This window comes from Parus major, chromosome 1 (assembly GCF_001522545.3).
Source record: "Parus major isolate Abel chromosome 1, Parus_major1.1, whole genome shotgun sequence".
NCBI classification, from domain to species: Eukaryota; Metazoa; Chordata; class Aves; order Passeriformes; family Paridae; genus Parus; species Parus major.
The window spans coordinates 102627643-102653224 of NC_031768.1; the positions used below are offsets into that span (position 1 = coordinate 102627643).

At 37.8% G+C, this 25582-nt stretch overlaps 1 long non-coding RNA gene across 2 annotated transcripts; it reads right to left on the reverse strand.

Annotated features, from left to right (window-relative positions):
* Positions 1-8957: 8957 nt before the first annotated feature.
* On the reverse strand, positions 8958-24098 carry LOC107207200. Of its 2 annotated transcripts, none has more exons than XR_004499657.1 (4): positions 23904-24098; positions 13925-13982; positions 12484-12693; positions 8958-9153 (listed from the first exon to the last, which is right to left on the reverse strand). It is a non-coding gene; the product is annotated as an uncharacterized LOC107207200 (long non-coding RNA). The 2 variants fall into 2 exon arrangements; XR_004499656.1 differs by lacking the exon at positions 8958-9153 and adding an exon at positions 11189-11524.
* Positions 24099-25582: the final 1484 nt, after the last annotated feature.

Here is a 25582-nt window from a genome sequence, read left to right on the forward strand (position 1 = left end):
CCTACCTGGATATCCTTCATGCACTGTACAAAACAATGAAAGGCTTCCAAGAAACAAGAGAAATTATAACATCTATCTCCAAACATGTCTGCTATCAGAGGACAGAGATAAAATTCAATGTTTTCAGACTATAGTACTTGAAGATATTGTAGCTCTGACCACACAGCTAATGAGTACTTTAGACATACAATTTACAGGCATACTGAAGTTGAAAATAGCAGACCTGATGCTATTTACTGCCTCGGTATTGATTTCCACAGGAGCAACAGAACCTCTCAAGGAGAAGATGAGCACATAGTGCACTCCAAATTCTGGATGTATGAAAATATGGGCAAAATATGCCTAGATTACCTATAAATATAGGCACCTGAAATTGAAGATGTGCACAAATTTACTGTTTACTACTCCACAGCATTAGATGGTGAATGACAAATAGTCAGCTCCCAACTATGAGCTCCCAGAAGCCAGCAGATTGCTTGCAAGAGCTAAGAGAGCAAGCCTATATTCAGCAAACTTAAAATTACTGAAGGAAATCTGTTTCTCCACTGGAAAGTTTTTGATTTATGGATCCCCCATATGATTAGGTTCTACTGATGAAAGTTCCATCTATTTGTTATGCAAGACTGAAAATGGGATCAAAGTTGTAAACTAACATGCAAGATGCAAATTAAGCTAAAACTAGATAAATCTCCTCTTAGCACATGGAAAACACTCTGAAGCGCAATTGGGATTCTGGTAAACCATATGGATCACAATTTTTTTGTCTGTTTCCTTTCTCTCCCATCTTTATCTCGACTTTACCACTTCACTTCTGTGGCTGTTAAAAACAGTAGAAAAAACATTGCATAATTAAAGCACTGAAATGGCTGCAGTTCCCAATGAAGCAGCAGAGAAAATGTAGGCTGGAAAATATGAAATATAGACATAAATAAAGTCAATATAAGAAAAGTCTTTGTGGCATAGGAAACCAGGAAAATATATTTTGGGATGGAGAAAAAAATAAGAAAACAAAAAAACCCACTGATAATATAAAGTGTGAGAAATTGTCTTTCTTAATGAAGTGGATCTCTCAAGTACTTCTGTAAGCAGCGAATGCCCCAGAACTGCATTTGTATACAAGATGCTGATAAGCCATGAACCTGATCAGCCAAACCCAAGGAGGAACTCTCAAAGCTGAATTAAAGATTCTCCCAGACAGAAGAGTTTTATGCTTTGACTAAACCTTCATGTCAAGTGCAAAGACTGCTTACTTAAAAACAAAACAAAACAAAACAAAATGCATGCTACAAAAAATAAGCAGGAATTTGGTGACTGGAATAATAATTCTAGTCCACCCCAAAGTGAAGAAAAAATAATTAGGCAAAACCAGTTTTACTGATTACCACTACCATCAGGATTAGACGCAGAGCAAGGCCGGCCCTAAATAATTACTAAGGCTTATTTGGCCCTATTCTCCATTTTCTTCCTCTACATTCAAAATCATTATGTCAGCAAAGAAAAATAAAATTGAAAGAAGAACAAGATTTACCAGGGGACAGAGAAATGCCCCAGGTACACCTCATTTCTTCATATTCCCAGCTCACTTTTCTACCACTGTCTTAAATTTTGGATTGTATACTTCTGACAGAGCCACATCAAACCATTGCAGGAGACCCCAAGCAGGCAGTGTATTTTCAAATACACTGAAGGTGTCTGTGCTCTACCAGAGGTCAGAGATGCTGCCAGTGAAGCTTCATCAATAATTGCTGCCAGAAAAATCAGACAGACCAACCTCAGAGCTTCTAACATGCAGTGCAAGCTGTCTTATGAAAAGATAATAATTCTGCTTTCTTAAAAAAAACCCCACCCTGAATTCTCCAGTGTTGGTCATCCACAAGAAAACCTCCAATTCATGGAGATTGTTTCATGACCTCAGAAAAATCTATGAGGTCTTTGAAGAGATGAGACTACTTCAGCTAGGTCTGCCCTCTCACTTGATGATCCTGAGAGGTTGGCCACTTGTGATCATTGATCTGAAAGATTGCTTCTTCAACTTCCACTTTGTCCAAAAGATGCTCCACAATTCGCATTTTCCATCGCAAGCATCAACAAACAAGAGCCTTTACGAAGATACCATTGGGTGGTCCTTCCTCAAGGACTGAAAAACAATCACCAATGATGAACTTGCGCCACTTTTCAACCTACTGAGAGGAGAAAGCAGCATTAAATCTCCCAGAAACCTCATGCCTGAGGCTCAAAAAGCCTTTGAGAGGACCACTGTACTCCTTCAACAAAGACAAGCACATCGTTGTGCAATGTCACAACCATTTTTCCTTGCAGTGTTAGGAGAAAACTTGCAATTTTATGGTCTCATGTTTCAATGTGACGATTCAAAGAAAGATTTATTGTTAATAATCAAATGGATTTTTCTACCCTACAGGTCTACAAAAACAATTTTCACAACAAAAGATCATAATAAGGGCAAGAATGAGATTGTTGACAATGGCAGGCAAAGATTTTGTAACAATTTATCTGCCTTTGAAAAGGGAACATTTTGATTGGACAATACAAAAATCAGAGGCATTGCAAGTTGCATTGCTGGATTATTCAGATGCCTGTTCAATTCACTTTCTAAGCCACAAGTTGTTGCAGTCAAAACTGAGCTTCAGAGAGAAGCCCATGTTGAGTGAAGTGCCTTCAAAAATAAATTAGAAAGCTTATGGATATTGCATTTTTGATAATATCTGCTGGTTTTGCCTTTTATAATTAGCATGAAAAAATGCTAATTGTTATTAAGAAGTTCAAAAGTTTTTTACTTTGTTTCAGTTTTTTTGTTAATGCAATGCATGAATGCTTTGGAAATATTATCTTGGCTTCTTTAAACATTTGCTGCTGATGTATTCATTGTATGATATAAATTTGTGGAATTTTTTATGATAAGCATTAATTATAAGATATTATTATTGTAATTATAGCCAGCTTCTCATATGTTCCCTTATTTTTGTTCTCTAACTGCAAAATGCATTTCTTCGAACAGGTTGTTTAGCTAACCCTGCACAGGTTTCTTTCATTCTTTAGCCTTTTCCTTTGTTTGAACAGGTTTCCATGGATTTAATCCAGTGCAGTTTTATGCTATATCAGTATTTCCAAAGTTAAACTTCAAAGGGAACCAAATATTGGATATTTGATTAGATTCTAATTGTTAAGAGTTTAGTTTTTAAAAATAATCAGGGACATCCTTCTAATTAAAGCCTAGGCCCTGGCTAGGCCTTGACTACCTGGATGGGAAATTTACCAACAGACCCAGATGTTTTTTGCATCAAAACAATATTCAAGTCATTTTGGCTTAACAATCAGAACTTATTAATATAACAGCTGAATCTGCTTTTAAAGTGAGCTTGGAAAATTGTTATCCAGACATAATTTTTCCAATCCGTCACTGATTTGAGGTTTATCAGCTGTTGCAGACTCTGAGATGATAGTACATCTAGTACATTTAGTAATTAATGATCTTCTAATTTCACATGTGTTAGCAATTGTGTGTATTATCTAACAGATTTCTAATTGCTGTAAGTTTGTTGTTTAACTACCTGCATTGTTTTGCTTTGATGTTTTTTCATGTTTGTAACAAAAACCAGATATCTCATCTTTAAAAACAAAGAAGGGGGGAAGGCAGAGGCTACACCTCAAATGTGATTAAACAAAACCTTATATATTTTAAAGATTCTGGACAGTTCTTTTGCAGAAACAACTCTGCCAATCATCAGACATTTTTCCAACAGTACTCAGGCAAAATTAAAGAAAAACTTTGATTCTGATCAAAATCCAGAAAACAGGACAGATTGAAGGTCCATTTCAATTAATAATCTGAGGCAAAAGGTATGCTTGTGTCTCCCCAGGTTCAGGGAAGAAGTAGGTTCCAGCAAAGAACACGAAGCCTTGTTGACTGCCGAAACAAGCAGATGACTCCAGGGACAGAGAATCGAGCACACAGATGTGGACTGCACTGAGACTGCAGCTGACGATGAACATCTTTTATCCCACATGCAGAAGCAGTAAACTTTGGTTTTTATGGAAAAAAAACTAGAGAAATTAATATTGTAAAACCACTTTCGTAAAAGCGTGGTGTGGATTGTATCACGATTCATAATCTCACACAAGAGATAAGGCCATGGAACATGAAACCAAATCAGTTACCACCCTTGTGCCTTATAACTTCTTTGATCACTTTAAGTAATGTGGTCCTGCCTGTGAGTCAAGCAAAAGAAAATGTTTGGGTGACTCTGGCCAATGCATCAGGCCTGGCTGCCATTTGCTTGACTCACTCAAGTCCAGGGAAACCATTCTTGACTTTCTTGGTCAGTTTGCCATTAGATGATTGACCATTAAAAAAAACAACCCATCACTCCAAAGCTCTCATGATCTATTCTAAATCCTACTGAAGGATGGGACATCTGGACCAAATTCCTCTCTGAGGCACCCTATAAACCCCAAGAACTGGAAATCCTTGGCTCAGTGAGAATGAATTTTTGTATAGTATTTGGTTCTCCTGTGTCAAAACAAAGCAAAGTTACAGATGTCACTCCAAATCACACTTTGTACAAAAATGTGACATCTTGGTGCAATTTCACATCAGTCATAGTCACACCACCCAGCCATGTTCCATTGCAATTGCCACAAGGGACTTTTCTCATTTGTGGAGACAGAATTTTCCCTGCTATTCTATCAAACGTCACAGGTGGTCCATGCAGTGTTGGAAAACTCTCCTGATGTAAAAATGATAAAAGAAAAGTGACACAGAGGGAAGAGGTTTGTAGATTGATACTCACTGGATTGCAATGATGATTTTAATTCATGGAATTTTGGGCAGAGATTTGTAATAGCTCTCCTTTTACCTCAGGCAGCTTCAATAGCAGCCTTGAAGCAACTGGATTGACTAGGCTGCTGGCTAAGCAAGCAATCCCATTACACCTCTCTTGCTTCCAGCAGTTTGTTAACCAATGTTCAAAGTGTGAGACTTCACTCTGCAAAACAGAGCAGCCGTTGATTTTCTTTTGCTAGCACACGGGCAAGGATGGAAGAATTTGAAGAAATGTGTTGTATGAATCTGTCTCATCATTTGAAGTCTATCTACAAGAGCAAACAACAATAGAAGGAGGGCACTGCCAAACTTGGAGTTGAAAAGGGATCGTGGTTGGATGGTTTGTTTATTTGGTTGAACCTTGCACCACTGTGGAAGGACCTTATGAGGATAAGTATATTTGTGTTAGTTAACATCATAATCCTTTTGGGTTTTGTGCCCTGTCTACTTCAAAGTATCTGACAAATGGTAGACACGGCTGCTAAGGAAATCTTCTTGGTTCAAACAGGATGGGGAGATGATGGAGTCAGAGGCATATGAAATATTCCCTTATCTGTGCTGAGAGGCTCTCACACCCAAAAGAACACTGAGTTTAACTTAAAGCTATGGAGAAAGCTTCTAGAACTAAGTAGAGAAACTGAGAATGTGTGTAAGTTTGACAGAATTGGATTAAATCGCTGGGTGAGAAAGAGTTTGGAGTTCTAGTTATATTGATATGTGAGATACAAGATGGAGAATTTGGGGAATTGTCTCTTTCTTGTTATTCTTCCTTCTTCATCATCTTCTTCTAAGGGTTTTTGGGTAATAATGAGTGATTGGATGAAAGAATCTGCATTGCAGCACACAGGCATCGGGTTCATTGGGTCACTGAAGAAAATAATAATTGGCATTTGATTATTAGGTAAATGGACACATAAAAGGCCTTGGAGAGATTCTTTGTTTCTCCATTTTGCACCTTGCTACCCTAGTGTATGTAGCTCCTTGTACTCTGTAAATATGTAATATAGATAAGAAAGAACAAACAACTGTGCCCAAATACAAGAAAACAAGTCTCTCTCTGTCAATCTTGGTCCTGGGGAAAAGAATCAAGCCACCAATGTCACACCTCCACAAAAAGCAAAACAAAACAAAATCCAAAACCCAAGACCAAAAAATACCAAACCAAACCAAAAACCAAACCAAACCAAAAACCAAACCAAACCCCAGCAAAAACCCACCCCCCAAAACCCCCAAACAAACAAACAAAAGCACCAAAACCAAAATCCCCAAACAAATGGAAAAATCCACAAAGACCTCCAGTAAACCCCAAACCTAAAAATATGTGGATAAAGATCCAATTTTCAACCAAAAGTCAGAAAGCTATTCTTCTGCTTAAGTCCCTTGTTAACAAATCAACAGGGTCCCTTTATGTCACTGCCAGTGCTGGTGTGTCAGTCTGCACAACATATAGCACAAAAACAGTTAAATCACCAAAAGCTGTATAATTTTGGCCTTACATTTTAAGATGATTTTGCCATGCATTTTAGACACTAGGTGATCCCTGCAGAGATAATACAGTAAAAAATAGGATAAGCAACAGTTACAGTTAGTAAAATGATCTGTCTAGAATATTCTTACAGAGTTATGAAATCCAACAGAATTAGACTCATTAGAGCATGTCCTGGCAAAGTGTGATACTGTCAACAATGTTTGATGTTAGGCCTAGAAGATGGGAAAAGTCTATTGGAAACTAAGAGCCATATTTAACCATTTCTCAAAATAACTTCAGACCAGTATTCATGGAAAATAAACTGTGTTTTTGAAATATTGCTTTCTGAATTTTGACTCCCCCATAGTTTCAGTGTAAAAAATCAAAAGGAAAAAGCACACAAGGCTCTACATTTCTACATTTCAAACCCCAAAGAGCACAGCATGGAGCAGCACACCAAGGTAATACCACAACCCAAGATGCAGTGGATGAGAGCTGAAAGGGCTATCATGTGCATGGTATACCCACATGAGGGTATAGGCACACCAGCTAAGGTGGACTGATCACTAGCCAAAAAAAGGACAGAAATTGTTTATGGATTTTAGGCTGAACACAAGTTCCCAAATAAATCTGCTGTTGTTAATATTGTGGTTCGGTCAAATAAATAGATAAAATTCAGGACATATAGTGCTTAGCCATTTTTCTCTTCTGGATTTAAGTCTGAAATTCAGTGTACAGATAACCAGACAGAAAGATAATTTTATCAGAAGAGAGCAATTCATCAATTACACTGATAAACCATTTAGTTAATAATTACAAATCAATAACAATATTCTCAACTGCAACAAGATTGCATTCAAAAAGAGGTAGCAGACTAAAACTAAGGAGTTGAGAGATGTAATCCTGGGAAAACAGAAACTCACAAGACAGAATAGAAAGGCTGTATAAATGCAGAAATACTGTGATCCATATGATGCTGACACACTCTTTATGCAAATTTACACAATACAAAATTGTAACACATAGGAAATATTATATACTTAAGCAAAGATGTGCATATTCATAAGTAGTAAAGGAATATTTAGCAAAGATGGTGTTTTGATATCTACAAGTTAAAAAGATAACAAGTTAAAGAGTTTGGAGTGGTTGGGTGCACTAAAAACCCAGAACACCCTCAAACTCAAAGAGGTTTGCTAACTTAGCAAACCCCTGAACTGAGATATGGCATTTTGTCCAAATAATACTTGTTCTGTGTTACACAGGAGGCACATGCAGCTACAGCTTCTGAGGGCATGGACCAAAAAAAGGGTGAAACAAAATATGTGAGGACATGCCTAGTCAAAGATAGATAATCACAGCTTCTGCCAAATCACTTCCAGGAAGTGAACATGGTTATTCAAATAAGGAGGTTGGATCAGCATATTTCTTGCTTTTGTTAGGAACTTGAAAGAGAAGCTTTCATTGTTAAAAGTATTTTTTCATAACCACATGAAGACTGGGTAATTCTGCCCCTTTATCTAAAAAAAAAAGCACAAGCCACAGAGGAATTGAAAGAAAATTAAAGACAAGAGGTGAGAAAAGGGAACAGTGCTACTGTCAAATTGGTGTATTTGTTGAAGTATGAACCAAACGGAGAAAGAACTTCCTGTGAAAATAGTGAAGGAAAGGCTGCCCTGACACAAAGTATGGATTGCAGTTGGATTACCATGCCTGGAAAAAATATAGCTATGACTATCCTAGATTAGTGTTCTCCATTTTCCAAGGCTGGAGTTACTGCACTTAGACAAAGCCTTCCTTCACTGAGTGCATCTCATGAAAATGCATTTTGCAGTGACTCTCATTTGATGAGCATTTTATTGGGCACTTAACAGTAAAATAAAGATCAGATGTCACAGCTAGACCTCATCATCTTTAACCCTTAAGACAATCAGAAAATGTTTTTAAGATAATAAAAAATATAGATTTAAAAGAGCTACAGATTTTGCTGCACTCTGTTGAATTTCAGAGTGGCACCATTGAAGATATTGCTGACCATTGAAGATATTGCTGACTTTTCCTTTTTTGAAGAAAACAAGAAGATATTGAATGATTCAATGTCTTAGGATTTACTTTATTGCTCCTAAATTATGCTTACACCTGCAACAAGAAACAAAAATCCAGAGATATCACAAAAGAAAACATGCTGTCAGAAAGAGAAAATTTCTTTGGACAACCAGAAGTTCTCTGTGAATAAATAGGTGATACCTTCACCTAGGTAAGAGGGGAGAAGGTGGCAAGTTATGCCTCTCAGAGAAGATCCAAGTATGGCAAAGAAACAGATGAGTCCCAGAACTGAGGATACCCAGACTGAAGCTACCAAAGGCTCAAAAATCTCATGCAATATACATATCTGCTGAGTAACAATTGGACTACAGTATGACCTTTGAGAATGAGACTTCCAGTTAAAATTCTCCATTATAATAGAAAGTAGTGGGAAGAAATGGATAACTTTCATGATGGGATCATGGGACAACCCGAAGTGGATGCTTGCATTTTCTATTGTAAAATAAACTCAAAACTCAAGCTAAAATCTTTATATTTCAAAGTCTATGGCATAAGAAATTAAAATAAAATAATTTTAAGAGAACTGTGTCATCATCATGACTCCTCAGGGATCACTTCTTTTCTCAGGCTTACTTTCATTAAGCAGCCCCTACTGCAGAAGTCATTTACCCTTCCAGTCTAAATAATTTCAACCAGTCTTTACACGAATCTTACCAAAAGTTTAGCAGCAAAAAAGTTCTCATTGCTTTCCACATGCTATTTCAGATCATGAAGCGTTGTCTTCTGGGGTAGTTGGCAACAACTGAAGGAAAGAGAAAAAACAAGATGGGATGTATACATTGATTTCTAACAATTGTTTTCAGTTTCCCCTACTGTTTTGAGAAGGACAGGTAGAGTCCTCTGTGCTGCTCTGGACCAGAAAAAATAGTTGTGTAACTATTGACCACCAAGGGAGATCTAAGTAGAAATAAGCCTTCACACTTGTATGTAGTCATCTGTCTGGTATGTTCACAGTTCCACTTGTACTGTTTTTCTGGGCTGAAAAAAAAATAAAAATCAATTTCCCTTCAAGCCAGAGCACAAATGTTATTTTACATCATATCACCTGGCACACTGTTCCTAGTCTTCACAGGGTAAATAGGCTTCTGTCTTTGAATTTTAAATAGTTACTGGGTTTAGTGTTCAGTACCTCAGAAACACTCTGTTTGAAACTGGAAGGTGGAAATATAAGGTATTATCAGTTCTGTCCTAAGCTGAATCCATGGGTCCTTTTCTACTTTAGATGGTTCTCTTTGGAGTAATGTCAACAAAGATGCTGAGTTTGAAACCTTGGCAAAGGAGTCTCTCTGGGCTGGCTGAGAAAACTCATATATTCAGTGCCACTCACTTGCTTGGCCCAGGTTAAAAAAAAGATCATACCAGTATGCTGCCAATAGTTATCTATTTATATTTGGAAATTCAATAGTTTTATATGAGCACAGGTCTATTCAGGGGGAAAGCTTGCATACCAGAAATGAAGATGCTTGTTCTCTTAGGAGTAGAGAAAGATTTAATTTCTCTTACCATTTTTTCATATTTCTTCTCTTGATTTATTTTAAATAAGCTCCCTTTAGGCTCAAAAGTCTGAAGGGAAGGGGATTTTTCATTCCCCTTCTTTGCAGTATGAATAGGAATTGCTCTCCAGGCAGATTTTTCCAAATGCCCACAACTTTGCTCTTTACTTATATAAAAGGCCTTCGAAATACAACAGTGTAGGATGGTTTGTCATCAATTTGAGATTTTTCTGCACTGCTCCAGTTTGGAGAGGTTTTTGGTCAAAACCTCGTCTGCTATTTTCATCCAGCCATAGATGTCAAGATAAGCAGAGCACACTTTGGTACTCGATACTGGAGTCATGCACACCATCAAGGATGTAAGAGGGGTCACCTCATCCTCACTTTGTTGTTAACAGAGACTATCACATCACCCACTGCATTTCTCTTTATGCATATTTTTAAATTCAAGGCCAGGATCTTACTTCACTCTTTAACTTAATGTCACACCCTCTGCTTCTAAATTTATTCTTAAGCTGAGGTTGTTGAAAAGGCACTTTCAATGATATGGAATGGAAACTAAATAGGTGTTTCTCTGTAAAATGATATATTCCCTAAAACTGTTTCCATTGGGTATTACAAAGGCTCAGCAAGCAAACTCTCAGGAGGCATAACTAGGTAATGCATCAACAAAGACACAGAAGAACAAGAGACAGCTGGGATATTATTAAGAAATGAAGCAGAAGTAGTTGAAAATATAGGGTGCAAGCTAGAAGAAAAAAGCAATTTGGTTAAATAAAAAGAGTACCAGCATCTGCATCTATACTGGAAAGCAAGATCAATAAAAAAGTACCCAAAAAACCCAAAACCAAACCAAAACAACAAAACAACAACAAAACAACAAAAAACCTGCAAACCCCCATGTCTCCTTGTATAGCAGTCTTCAGTCTTTCAGCTGCAACCACACTGCACAGCAAAGACCATGCCCTCAAAGCAAAAATTTCCAGACTTAGTCCCACCTTCACTGAAACCAGTGTGACTTTTGGGGTGTGGGCAAACACTGTGCCTCTGCGTGGGGCAGTGTGAGCCCTGAGCTCAGTTATCTCCACCTGGGGGCACAGTTGTACTTGCATGAAGTCCTGTTGGGCTGTTCAGGTCAATCACCCTCCCTCAAACCCTCTAAACAACACAAGGGCATCTACTTAACCACCTCAGTACAGAATTTGGCCTTCTCTTTTGTCTTTATTTATTTTTTTAATTTATTTTTAAAATAATTTATAACTGGGTTTTTATTCCCACCTTCAACCAACTTCACTTTTCCTCTAAGCTGGTCCTTTATCCATGGCACTATGGAATACAATGGGAAACCATGAATTGAGGTACAAGCTGATACAATTTTTATTTTCAATATATTAAAACAAAATTAGAAGTGTTGGTTACTAAAGTCTAATAGAGATTTCCTGTGGAGGCATACAATAAAGACTTTGACATCAACATATCTATAACCATTAAACATCACACTTGTAATTTGTTTTAATAGTCATGCAAACATAACATTCTTTTGTCTTGAACTTTGGAAATGTGTTTGAAGTTCATCACTTTGTGTGCAGAACACTGAATTCAGGTATGGACACTTCAGTACTGGAAAACCAAACAAACAAATTAGAAAGAATTACAACCATGCAGATCCAGTACCTAATTCTATAAAAAATTTCCCTGTCCTAGAGAATTACATGTCCACATGAAACAAAGACAATAAAAATTCAGTCAGAAAACAACAAAAGAAGGAGATAAAGACCTAAATAATTTTCAGGAAGTATCAAAGATCAAGAATACAATTAATGTTTACATTGAAGTGGTTTTGGACCCAATTTGCTTTATTGTAATCAAAAACAGGGCTTGACCCTCAACCTCCTAGTTATGAAACACCAAGCCTGGCTAGGTTCCTTCAAACCTCTTTGATAGAACTAGATCCCAAAATTCAACAATCCAGCATTCTACATGTGACCTTTGCTCACAGCACAGGCACCATCAGATGAAGAACTTGCTACTTTGAACTTGGTAAAGGCTCCCACAACTCCTGGTGCCATATAACCAGCACAAGACGCTCACCTGGCAAGTGACCCAAGGTTGCAACAGAGCAAATGTTCTCTTTTGACTGATTTTAACACACAGAAAGTGATCATTTCATCCAGTTACAGCATCAGTTTAATGTCTTAAACATAGCACCAGGTAGATGTGTGGCAAAGAGCATCCAGCTGTCTTTTAGTCCAACCTGCAAGTCAGTTTTTCGCATTTTATCTTTCACTGTCTATGATTTTCTCCTTTCTATGTAGTTGGTGAGTTTACTTGTCTGAGGTTAACAAGAGAGTTCTATACTCATACCCAAAGCCCAGTAAAACAAACAAACAAACAAAATAATAATAATAAAAAAATAAATATACATGGCTTTGTAAATCCCTGGCTGGAAGAAATGACATTTTCCGCTCTTATTGTAACTACTTCATACAAGGAAAGATAAGAGAACAAGGCCCATTTTTCTCAGCAGACCACAAAACCCATGTTAAACTGCCTAGAATTAGCCTCTTCTCCTTACTTACCTACATTGTTGTTAATTTCCAGACTTTCCTTTCTCAGTCATAGCTGTAGTCTTTTAAAACTGCTGCCTTGAGTGTGAAATGAGAGATGGGAGAGTCACTAGGAGTTCCATTAAGCCTTTCAATGGTTCAGGTATATGGAATATACAGCCATGCCTCACAATATCCCAGACCACAGCCAGCTCCTGGCCAAATTGCTGCCTCAGTGTTGAACTGCAGAATGAAGGGACAATTTCAGTCTCCAGATTACATATCTCTGTCTATTAACCCTACATAAAAGTCACAGGTTCAGTTGTTCTTCTTGCAATTTTGGAAAGCCATGAGTTTTCAAAGAGCACAAGCATTAAAGAATTGTGAGTCAATAAGTGTCAATGCAACAGAAGAAAAAAAAAAGAGGGAGCTGGGAGAGACAGAGGGATAGATTTTTTAAAAAAAATTACACACCTATGAAAAGGACATACTTAGTGACAAAAGAAGGATGATACAATTTCTATTGTCTAACCTTAAGCTCATGTAGAGTAATTTAAAATATTTATTTCCAGTCAATACAAAATCTAACAGAGGAGGCATTACTGAAACAGAATCACATTAAAAACATTTTAAAGGAATTTTTCGAGAGGCTCATAAGGGCTCAATCTAGTTTGCTCTGAAATCATTAAGATCCTTGCCATAGATTTTTTTAGAAGGGACATTAGGAAAGAACCTCCCTTGAGAGAAAAAAAAAAAAATATCTTTCCACCAATTTTGCAGTTGTGCAAGTGGAAAAAAAAAATCTGTTGCCAGCACTTGCCCTGCCATAACTCAGATATTACATAGCAAGGATAGCAAGAAGCTACCAAACACTGAGTAAATTCATTGTGACATTTTAGGAGCAGCATATACTGTATGAGTACATATTGCATTTTAGAAACTGTTTAATTAAGTAGTGTTTAATCTCTGACTGGAAACAACTCATCCCATGTCCCAGAAGAAGTCACCCAGTTTGGCTATAGGAAAGGCACTGCCCTGGGTCAGCATGGAGCAGCATGGGTTAAACAGGTTATAAATATCCCTGCCCTTGTGCAATTTAAATACATTTAAAAACATTTTTAAAATTACAGTGCAAGAGGAAAATTAATATCAGCTGATATGGAAGTCCCTCTACAGACATTTATGTATTTCAAACTGAAACTTTCCCTGCAGTTTCAATGATGATGTAGGCTTTTGAGTTCTGTGAATTTTTTTTGTTAATAAAGACACTAGTATAGGTGTATATATTCCCTATTAGAGCCAAAAAAGTAATAGTAGTAGTAGTAATAAAAAAAATTCTCAAAACAAAAACCAACAGAAACTCAAAAATCTCAGTGGAAAACACAGATAGGAAGACATTAGAATTGGTTATATAGAAAATGTTAGGAAAAAGAAGAAAAATAGAGTTTCTCCCCTTCTTAAATTTAACCATTACCTTTATCAACAGAGAAGTAATGCATTTCAAACAGGTGTGATACGAAGTCTATCGTGATCTGAAAAAATTATTTAAATTTTAGAAATTTCATTAAGTACCATCACCATGATGCATTGTAACACTAAAAATTATTACAAATAGTGAAAAAAACATGAAATGCACAAAATTTGCAGCAAACTATATAATCTTCTCCTCCCTTTGTCTTTTTTCTCCCATGACAATGACTCAATATTCAGAGAGAGTATAACTGTAATAGCACTATATAAAACCATATCATTGAACTGTAAAATCTTTTTAAAAATTATTTTCTCCCCTAAACAGATTCTAAGTTAAGTTTCATACAAAATTTTCTTAATTGAAGTGATATCTTGGTCTGCAAAGAAAGCAAATAAGTAGAATGAGGGATGCACATTCAGCACTCAGTTTTCTTTATCATAAGGAAAATACTTTTATTATGTACAAAAGATTGTAACTTACACCTAAACATGATAAACTTTTGTATTCTGTTGTATGAATGCATGTATCTCAAGATATCTAGGAGGGAGCTTGTAATTTTCTGCATCTGATGCAGCCTAATATCATTTTCCTTGATTGAAAAATAAGAGGAGGGGAAAAAAACCTAATCTTTAAATTTTAAATTTTTGAAGCCCAAAACAGACTGGAATACACTCTTTTGAAGGCATTTCAGTAGAGTAGACTCAGCTCAGCTTTTTTTAATGTTTATTTTTATTTTTTTCTCTCTGGGCTTGTCGACACAAGGAAGGATAATGCGGAGGTGTATCACTCCCAGCGAGCTGCAGTTCAGTAACTGCTGCATATTTAATGTTACACTGCAGCCATGGCCACGCAGCCAGCTGGCTCACATCTACTGTGCAAACAACTGCTTTCATATTTGCTGGCATTTTCTTGATATTAAGCATTACATGATCATGCTCCATGTTCCTTTCCCCCCTACCAGCCCATCAGCATTGCAGAATTTCACCTGCTGTACGCTTCAAACTACAGCAACAAACAAACAAAGCACATTTACCAGTCCCCTGATCCCTCTCCTGCCAGGCAATAATCCATCTCCACCTTCCATTCTGGCAGTACCTCCACCCAGACCAGCCTCCCAAGTGGAACTGGTGCATTTGTGGTTTACCAGCACGAGGGCATCTGGAGGTGTATTTGGGGCTTTTCCAGGGCCCAGGGCAGCTGCAGAGTGCCAGCCTGCCAAAGCCAAGCTAGAGCCTGGTCACAGAGTAGTGACTGGCCCATCTACAGCCACAGCAAGGGACATGGCACAAGCATAGCTGGAAGGAAGTTCCTTGGGATAATGTGTCCCCAAGCCACTGCCCAAAATTCAGGGCCAGATGCAGATGGTCAGCTAAGCCTCTCTGCTTGGCAACATTTAACAAAACACACAGGCTCATGTATTAGCCCAAGAAGTAGAAGTGAGGAAAGATTGGGACATGCCAGCATAGGACATCTGTAATGAGGTTGTCACTGCTGTCGATGGTAGTACACAGGTGAGAAAATTTGAGTTTTCTTAATGAAACAAAAGAGGTTTGAAACCACCCTGTCAATGTGGGCCTTTCCAGATCAACCAATATGTTAGAAAATGTTTGAGCTCAGAGGATGGATGGTAATTGTACAAAGATTATAATTGTAGATATCATTCATTGCCTCAGTGCAATTTGGGAGCCACTTTCTGTGCAGACACCTCAATAGTGTCTTAGGGATTGGCAGGTTTTATCATCTGAATGATAGGACTTTATTAATGAAAACACATCTTTCTTACCAATGGATTTGCCCACATCATGTTTGTAGGCTAATGACTAATAACTAGAGTGGAATTTTGGAGTAAAAGCAGCAACACGATTCCAGTCATGCTCTCTATCTGCTGTTGTTCCTGCAGCTCTGGGAGGAACCTGTCCTAAATGTGCAGGATAATGTTTTCTATGAGGTTTGTTTTAAAAGCATGGCAAAAGTACAGATACTATACTCATAGTTCTGGGGGAAGTCACCTGCCAGATGCTCAGATGCTATCCTGACTGATAATGACCTTTATTGGACAACTAGATATTCAACAAAATTGTTTAACCACCATTAGAGCAATTACATTTGGCTGAAGGAAGCAAAGCTGATGTGATTTTTAGTCTTTTAAAACTAGGTTAGTGTTTTCAGAGCAATGTGTCCACCTGGTATTTTCAGAGCATGTCATGTGTTACATAACACCTGTGGAAGCACAAGGAAGTCTGGTGGCTGGAAGGCACAGGTTCACTCAGCTCTACAGAGCCAGCAGTCAGCCTTCTCTAGGATGACACTGACAAGGGACATGTTTAGCTCTTACTATATTCTTGCTCTTCTTGCTAGATAAAGACTTGTCTTTTAAATTAAAGAATCCCATTTCCAGTGGTGTGGGGTTTTTTTCTAGTACCTTGTATAATTTTCCATGCATATTTCATGGGCAGTCTACGCAACACGACATGAATATTTCAAGGCTTTTTTTTTCCCTAGAATGCTTGGGAAAGTTCTCTTCTATTTGAGCATGAAAATATTCTTATTACTCCTTATTTAAAGCTTTTTCTACTGAAAAAGGAGGAAAATTAAATATGAGTTAACATACAGGATTAGCAACCACTAGACAGAAATCCCACTATGAAAGTAGTATGATCTAAACTAAACTAGGTGAGATGGATCCCACCTGTGCTGTCTCATTCCAGCATTCCTGAGGATCCACTGCCCCTGACTGTCTATAGGCACCTTGCAGGTCTGAGAAAAAAGCAAATTACTCTTACAAGTAACGGGGTGTATTCTCTTTGGGCTGTGGGAGAAGCAGGAGCAATTATCAGACCACTTGGCAGTTATATCTGCAGTGGTGCAAGCATCACTTTTAGCAGAAGAAATGAGAACTGTGAGCAGAGAAAGTTTCTCTAGGCAGACTGGAGTGAGCTCAGCACTGTATATATTGTGTCATTCACCAGGACGGTGACATTTGGCGTAAGTGGAAGGGCAAAGCTCCCACTGAGGGATGGGTGACAAGGCTTGGCACAGTTTGGATTTAGTAAATTGCTTTCCCTATCTTTCCATTTCATACCCCCTGAAGTCATGCACAAAGTTCACTGTGAAATAAATGGAGTTTTGAAATGATTGCTGGCAATGTCTTCATACTGATATGTATTTTCATGGAATTATTCCACAAAATATTTTTTTCTTCCTTAGAGTTCATTGCCTAAGAGCAGCACTAGGTTCTGTTTAAGGGCAAAAACTGAAATGCCTTTGTACAGCTGTAATGATCTAATATATGTGTGACTAAAAGCTCCAGGGAATACCTTGCAGGTTGCTTCTCTGGTGCTCTGAAATGCACTTCATAACATGCTATGATATTGTGGAACCAAAAAAGGACTTTTAGAAACCTGTTTATTTTCAGCCCTCTCAGACTCCTACCGCCTCAGCTCAGCTTTTGTTGCAAGAATTGCTTCTCCTGCCCTGAGAGATAACCCAGGCTATCTCCAGCCAACTTGCTGCCCTTCCATGAACTGTAGTCCAGGATTGGTGTCACAGGATTAAATACCTCTCAAAGGAAGCTGTTCTTACTGCTGGAAACAAACACAAACCATGCTGTTATCCTGAAATGGGTTCTCTGTAAATTTACAGGGGAGGGCTGCTTCTTGGCAATCCTTACAAGCTGAATTCTCAGATTCTTGCTGTTCTTCTGAGGCCACTGGTCAATCTGAGTGCAATGGCCAGTGAGGGGGCCACAAATATGTATAGGGACCTACCCACATTCATGTAACAAATGTTTCTGCTGTAGAGATTCCTGAGCACCTATCCCACTGGAAATAGGAAAGCCTAAGGAAATTCAAGGCTTTCAACAACCTGATTTAGCTGCCCTTGCATCCAAGACTAGCTGAAAATAGGTTGGTCCTAGCTGAACTTAAACACAAAGATGAGAAAGAAGAAAGAGATGGACTGTCCTAGTGAGGAGACAGACCAGTGGGAAGTAACAGCACGGATGCAAAAACACTATGTAGAATAGGCCAGTTTTGCTCATTATTAACTCAATGCTGCCTAATTTACTACACTTTGAAACAAAAGAATGGAACAAACAATATTCTGTTTGGTATATATACTATAAATTGTATTTTGCACTGAAGCTTAGCTCACTAAGCTCATTTGAGGAATTTTACTCAGAACCAGTTTCCTTTCCATCCTCTCTTAGATAATTCCCCTGTTTCACTGAAGAAATAAAAGCATACAACAAACCATGCAAGAAAGTCCTGACAGCATCTTATTAACTTTAGAGAAACAGACTGATTATCTGTGAAAATGAACACAATCTTCCCTTCTGAAGAGAAAGATTCTCCTAGTTTATTTGTTCAATAATAACTGCATGTTAAAATTCCAAAGTTAATCTACTTCTCAAAAGCATTCTTTGCACCTTCCTCCCCCTCACCTTCCTCTGCTTATGTAGCCAGTAGTCCTGTCATCTCTACACAAGCTTTTCACTAAATCCCAGTGTTGCAGTGGATTAAACCAAGAACATGAATTCTTTCTGTGTGTTTAAATGCTAAAAATAAAGCACCAGATTTTCCAGCTGACATAAATCAGCCTGATTACACCAAAGAAAGCAGGGGATAACCCAGCATACCAAATCCAGCTCACAGAAGCTTCCAAAAGTTACCACATACCTGCTTCAGTGTCTACCCATGTAGACACACGGCAACACAGAGAGAACAGGAAATGTCTGCTTGCTTCAATAGGCTTCTGACCTGCAGTGCTTTAATTTACCTACTCTTGATTCTAATGTACACTTGCTAAAGTTTAATTAAGAAAAAATATGTACAAAATAAACAGTGTGGCAAAGCTAACCATAAACAGCTGCAGAAAGGACCTGTTCACCTGCTTATGTTATTTGCAAGGGCAAGGCCTAAGCATGCTTCAGGTGATTCTCCCATGACTTTTACTCTGAGTGAACACAGATTTCCATCCTCAGGATGAAATGTGCTGGTCACATCTCTATATTGCTGTTTCATAATGTCTGCAGACCCAGCAAAATACTAATAAAAGCATCTGGAAGTTTATGCTTTTTGGTAAGTTTGTGACAGCTATAAATATTTTGTACTTCAATGAGATTATAGAAAACTTGAAACCCCAGATTTTATGCTCTGTGGGGGATTGCACTATTTGGGCTGTAAAGCCTGTGTTTGGAATGTCTCAAGTCAAAACAGTGGCTAGGGACAGCAGAATCTTAGGATTTACCCAGGACCCCCTCAGCCTCAGAAAGGGTCCATGATTCACATTTCCAAAGACATATTTCTCAATGGAGCACTCTTAAACCAGCTGCTGAAGTGTTTTTCTTTCCTTCCTGATAAAAAGATTATCTATCATTTAACTTTTAGGTTCCTTACTGAAAATGAAGTCATTCCTTCTGTCATGAAGACAGGGAACAGATCATTCCTCTCCTCTGTGCATTCTTAAGGATTAATGTCTTGTTTCTCATCAGACTTCTAGTATTGAAACAAAATAATTTTACCCTGCAAATTAAGGTATATGGACTTCTTAATGTCCTTATTTCCCTCCATATTCTCTTCAACAAATCTGTAAGAGCAGTGGCCAGGACTGAACACAGTGATTCAGTTGTGCTCCTTCCCATTCTGTGAGTGTATCTTAAAAACCAAACCTGTTGCTACACCCTGGTATATATTTTGCTGGGTTTCACTATATTTACTTCTGGTTTTATTCTCAACAATTGCAGGTCCCTGTCCATACACAATTTACCTGGTTGCTCCTTAGTACCTGCCTTAGTATGGCTGATTATTCCTACCTGAACTTTGCATACTGAAGTTGTCCCATGACATTCATCCCATCCCCACTCAGCTCCAAGATAATTTCTCCCATTTTTAAAATATTTTTAAGCACCAAAACTGCATTTCACCACTCTGTCAATCCCTCCCTACCTGGAGCTGAGCAGGCAACTGCAGAAACTTTGAAAGATCTTTCCATCTTGATATTGTTGTGAATTGTGGCTTCCCAGGTAGTTTTTTTGCCTTTTGTTTCATCTAAGTCCTTCTTCTTTAATTTGTTATCTATTACGGTTTAGTAGTGCTGAAACCTTCTTGAAAGTCAGCATACTTAACATCTGCTGTTATTCTGTTACTGTTACAGAAATTTGTTAAATTTATTTAGAATGAAAAACCGTTTACTGTCTCGTTTTGCTGCTGTCTTCTAGGTGCCTGCAAAACTTCATTTAAACTGCTAAGTATTAGGTAAAATAGTTTTCCAGAGCTTTTATTTGCTTCCATGGCAGTTAAACTTAGGAAGAAGCTTTATCCAGCAAAGATGACACTCAGCAGTGGGATCTTCCAAATTCTTCTTCTATTAATAACATCAGTACAAGGTCCTTTAAGTACCAATTTCTATAGATGTTAAGGTTAGCTCTTATCACATATGGTTGTAAAAACTGAAACTGTATCAGCTAAGCAAGAAAGAGCAGTGAGAGCCAAACTTAGCCATGTTGTGAAAAGACATCTTGCAGAGAAGAGGCTGTGTAGTACTTCTTATTCCTACCTTCCAGAACTATAATACTAAGGAACAGAATTATCCTTGGACTTGTGGGTGGTTGTCTGCTACTTCTGCTTTTCTGTGTGCCTTCTGGAAAGCCATTTAACCTTTTTCTGCTGCAGATATTCTGCCTATATAATGGACATAATGATGCTCACTATCCTTTCTAAAATGTGTTTTAACAGCATTAAAGACAAAAAAAAAATTCTATAAGTGCTAAGGTGTTATTTATGAATCACTTTCCCTGGGCAAAGGAAAGTGAAATTTAGAAAATGGTGTGGTTAAAAAACCCCAAGCAGGCAGCATCCAGCATAATAAAGATAATATGTATGAAAAAGCCTCAGAAGTTTCATTGTTCTGCTCTTAGAAGTAAATGAAGATGTAACATATGTTTTTAACTCCTCCTTCATTTCACCAGCTGTCCCATGCAACCTTTAACTCCTTAAAGAAGAAATAAGCACATAAACCTTTAACTCCTTAAGAAGTAATAAGCACATAAAAAGTGCATTATTGGTTGGAAAAAAATATCCTGTCAAATTTTGCTCTACCATACTCACTCCACAAACACTAATATGAAATGAGGATTTATGGAGTTCAGTGCCACTTTATTGTAAGATTCTATTTTTTTTCCATAAACTTAAGTGTCACTTTTGTCTAGACCTTGATGATACAAGGTAAGATGTCATGTCAGAAAAACAGCTATCAGCTACCAGTGCAAACAGCTGTTTGAGATTCTATGGAGAACAGCAGAGCAGATCAAGCAGTTTAAGCCCCAGCAATTAAACTTTTCTCAATAAATCACAAAAATAAATAAATAAATATCTATATATATAATACAAAGTCAATTACATGTATTTTTTGACATCTATGAAAAAATGTATTAAAAAAAAAGAGAAAAAAGAAGAAACAAGAAATCGTTACTGGGAGCCTTGACCAGACCTGTTGTTCAATTTAACTTGAAATATTTGGTTAGATTTTGTTTACACCTGTGTCATGCCCTTGACTTAAACACCATCAGAACATTTTGTCCTGCCACATTCCGTCATATTTATTGAAAATGTGAAGTAGTTACTGAAAGAGGAAAGTGAAGTTTGAAATCTGAAGTGGAAGTGAACTTTAGAAGTACCCAACACATGCTGGGGGGTGGTATTCCTCTAAAAAACTTGTCAAAGCTGTATAATTATGTGGTAACATTTGTAAATCCCATTTGCTAGAGCATCGCCAAGTTCAAACCAGCAATGGAAGTGGTCTTCACACACATTTCCATATGCTTGCATTTCTGAAGTACTTCAAACGAGTGTCTCCTGCTCACATATGGCCTGTAGAAGGCATTTAGAATTCTGGAGTGCTAACTTGTGGGATGGGAAGCAGCTCTGTACAGGAGAGGTGGTTTCCATCTGAAAATGCAAAAAAACTAGAATTGTATCCTCATCAGAGCCTTAGCATTTACTTTTTCTTTATTTTCTTAATTGTGAATTTCATATACTGTGAGTTGCACATTTCAGATCTGCTTTTAGCTTTGCTGTAATAGTCTGCAAATGCAAGTCCATTTCTTATGTTTTGTTCCTTTATTCTTTCCTCTTCTTTTATTTTCTTAAGCTCTCCATTACTCTCCTTCAATAATGACTACCTGATTATATCGCCTTTAAAACATGCTCACTTTTGCTCTCCCTTCTACTCACCACACCCACATGTGTTGTTTTCATCAACATATCCACCAATTTTGAAAATAGGACACTGTAATGGCTGGTTACACCCTTCTACATTTCTTATTTAACTCAAATATTTGTCTCAATATTTGTCTTATGACTCTGTGTTTTGCTGATAATGCAAAATATTGGCAGTAAACTTTGGCTTCAGGACCATTCTCTACATATTTCTCACAATATTGTTGTAGAGTCTGGACTATATCAGTCAAACTACCTTATAAATTCATTGCCAGCTGAATACATCCCAGTTGAAATGTTGTTTCTCATTTCAGTGTGGATTCTAAGAGTTTTAGACATGTTCTTCCTGCATTTCATCAGATGATACTTGAAGAAGAATTTTTCATTTGAATATGTATAGTCTTCATAATTGTCCACTACTTCTAAAGGGGCAGGATCCTCAAACACTGGCAGTCTGGGATGTCATCTAGTCCTGCAGTACCCTCACTTGCAGCTTTAGATATTTTCATCATGATAAAATATTGGAAGACACATGACAAAATACTGGAAGACATTTGAACTTGCCATTTTATGCATAGAGATATGCAATTAGCATATTTTTTGTTCGTTCCCCTGTACTTGGCACAGAATTTGCTGGAACTCAAATTCTATGCTCAGTTTTGGGCCCCTCCTTAGGAGGACATTGAGGTGCTGGAGTGAGTCCAGAGGAGGGCAACAGAGCTGGGGAAGGGTCTGGAGAACAAGGAGGAGCAGCTGAGGGTTTTTAGCCTGGAGATAAGGAGGCTTGGGGAGACTTTATATCACCCTGTACAACTGCATGAAATGAGGTTGTAGCCAGGTGGGGGGTGGTTTCTCTTCCTAAGTAGTAACTGATAGGATAATAAAAACCAGCCTCAGTTTGCACCAGGAGAGATTTAGATTGAATGTTAAAAGAAATTCTTAATGGAAATGGTTGTTGAACACTGGGGCAGGCTGCCGAGGGAGCCACCATCCCTGCAGGCATTTAAAAGTCGTGTAGATGTGGCACTTGGGGACATGGTTTAGTGGTGGGCTTGGAGGAATGGTTGGACTCAATGGCCTTAAAGAACTTTTCCAAACTAAATAATTCTATGATAATTTAAAATTTCAGGATAAAAAAGTAACTTCTGGCAGATTATTTCTTCCAGGTGTTTTTGATATATGTTTGATATTTCTGAAGGCATAATCTCCACATTTCAAGTTGGTAGGTAGCCTCACTCAAGGATTTCCAAGGCCAATCACAGCTTAAGAAGCACATATAAATCAACCAGACTAATAACTGAGTAATCAAACAACTCAGCCTCTCATCTGTTATTAAGAAAGTTTGTAGAGCTCTTGCAGGAACTCTAAGCTTACTGTTCCAAGACAGTTTTCCAGTTCAATGCTGTTTCCTTATTTGAGCAAGCTCTACAGCCAAAAGTATAAAAAATAAAGAGGCCAATAAACTGTCCCAGAGACTGGGGTCAAGCCAACTCTCTCATGGTATTTCCTATTATAAACAAACCTTTGGAATCACAAATCAAAACTTGGTATCTATATTGTTTTTTATCTTTCCAAGTCAACCTTGTTCTTCTCCTCCAAACTCACTTTATAAAATTATCTTTGAGGGGTAGTTTCCTTTATCGATACAAACCATCAATGCAGTGATTGATAATATAAATAAGCTGTAAGCACACATTTCATCTAGGCTTGTACTGATGTCCATTTGCTTGTAGCATTCTGTTAGGGATATTGCTGATAAAACTTACCAACTAAATGAAACACCACTCCTCTGCACAGAGGGATGATGCTTGCCACACCCAAGGGAAGTGAAGAGTCGGTCACACTTCCTCTTCCTTTTGAACTTGCATCTCTCTTTTGAAAAGAAGCCAGGTATGAGATCTGAGCTTAGATGAATCCATCTTTAAGCAAGACTCTGTCATTCAAAGTATTTCCATAGTAATTATTTTTTGTTATTCTATACTAATACTTTTTCAGAAAAGCTGATTCACTTCTTTTACCTGTCTTAGTAAAGCAACCTGCTTCCTTCTGAGATAGGCATAAAAAACCCCTAACAAACTCTTACTGTGCTGTGTTCTTGCTCCTCCTCACAAGCTCAGAGGAATCATTATATAATAATTTTACAGGTAACCAACGACCATATTTGTGATTTCTCAGCTAGGCCAGAAATCATTCAGCACCTCAAGTTATCCAGTCCAGTAAAACCTGTATCAGGTCTGTCCAGCTCAGCCTCTACAGCTGTAGATTGAATTAATGTGAAGAGGAATGTTTCAATGCTCTTCCAGGTACAAGTTTCCACAAGACTCTAATTTTTCTTCGCCTGTGCACTCATGCAGGATGCTTTGGTTCTTCCAATTACTTCTTGAGGGGGAAGGTTTCCATGCCATCTGACATCATAGATTATGGCCATTAAAATATCTATTACTGAGAGACATTTCCTAACCCTTCCCCTATTATTTTCATCTGCAAAACTCAGGGCCTTTTTACTAAGGGCCAACAAGCCCATAACAACATTAGAGTGCATCTAAACTTATCAAGGGAGAGTTCAACTTATCCCAAGTTAAAAGCAGTTCACCCAGTTATTAAGATGTCTTGCATAATATTTTCCCTTTTTGATTCCTTCTGTAGTACTTCCATCAGATAGTCCCATAAATAATATTATTATTTTACTAGTCTTCTAAAATACCTCAAAGTCTTTATTTAATGGAATAAATTAATCTTGAACAGAAGAGCAAGTTATTTAAAACAGGGGGTGCCACTATCAATTTCCTATGCTCTTGAACTTTCACTTAAAGGAAGAATGGGGGAAAAAATCTGAATAAAATAGGAGGATATTTTCCTTCTGCTTTTTCTTCCAATAGAAGATTCAGTGATTAATACAGCATGCAACAGAACACGTGACACTTCTACAGATCTTAACAGAAACATATACAGTGAAAATATCTACTTTCTGCAGAGAATCTTTTAGAGACAAGAGTGCTCTTCAGACAAGGCCTCTGAACAGGCTCTTGGCAAGTGCCTCTTGATAAAGAACTCCCTCATGCAGTGTGCCCACCATTCCCTGAGGAAGAAAATGCTTCCCTTGACATCCCTTTTTGGGCCAAAATTTAGCATCAAAAGTAAGCTTTTCAGACTGCAAGAGAGTCCTCCAGAGCAGGAACATGAGCTCATATAGAGCTGGTGGGTCCTGAGATGGGGGATGTGGATGAAAGCCCCAGGTGGGGCTGGCCAGAGCCATTAAGGCCTCCTCAAGACCCTATTATAGAGGAAATAGAAAATTGAGGATACAGCCAGATTCAGGAATAATAGTAATAAAAACAAACAAATAACCCAATATTACTCACTTTGCATGAATTTCAGGAAAACTGCTTGAAGCAGATTCCTCGGTTAGATACCATGTTTTGGGAACTATTAAGTAAAGTTCTGA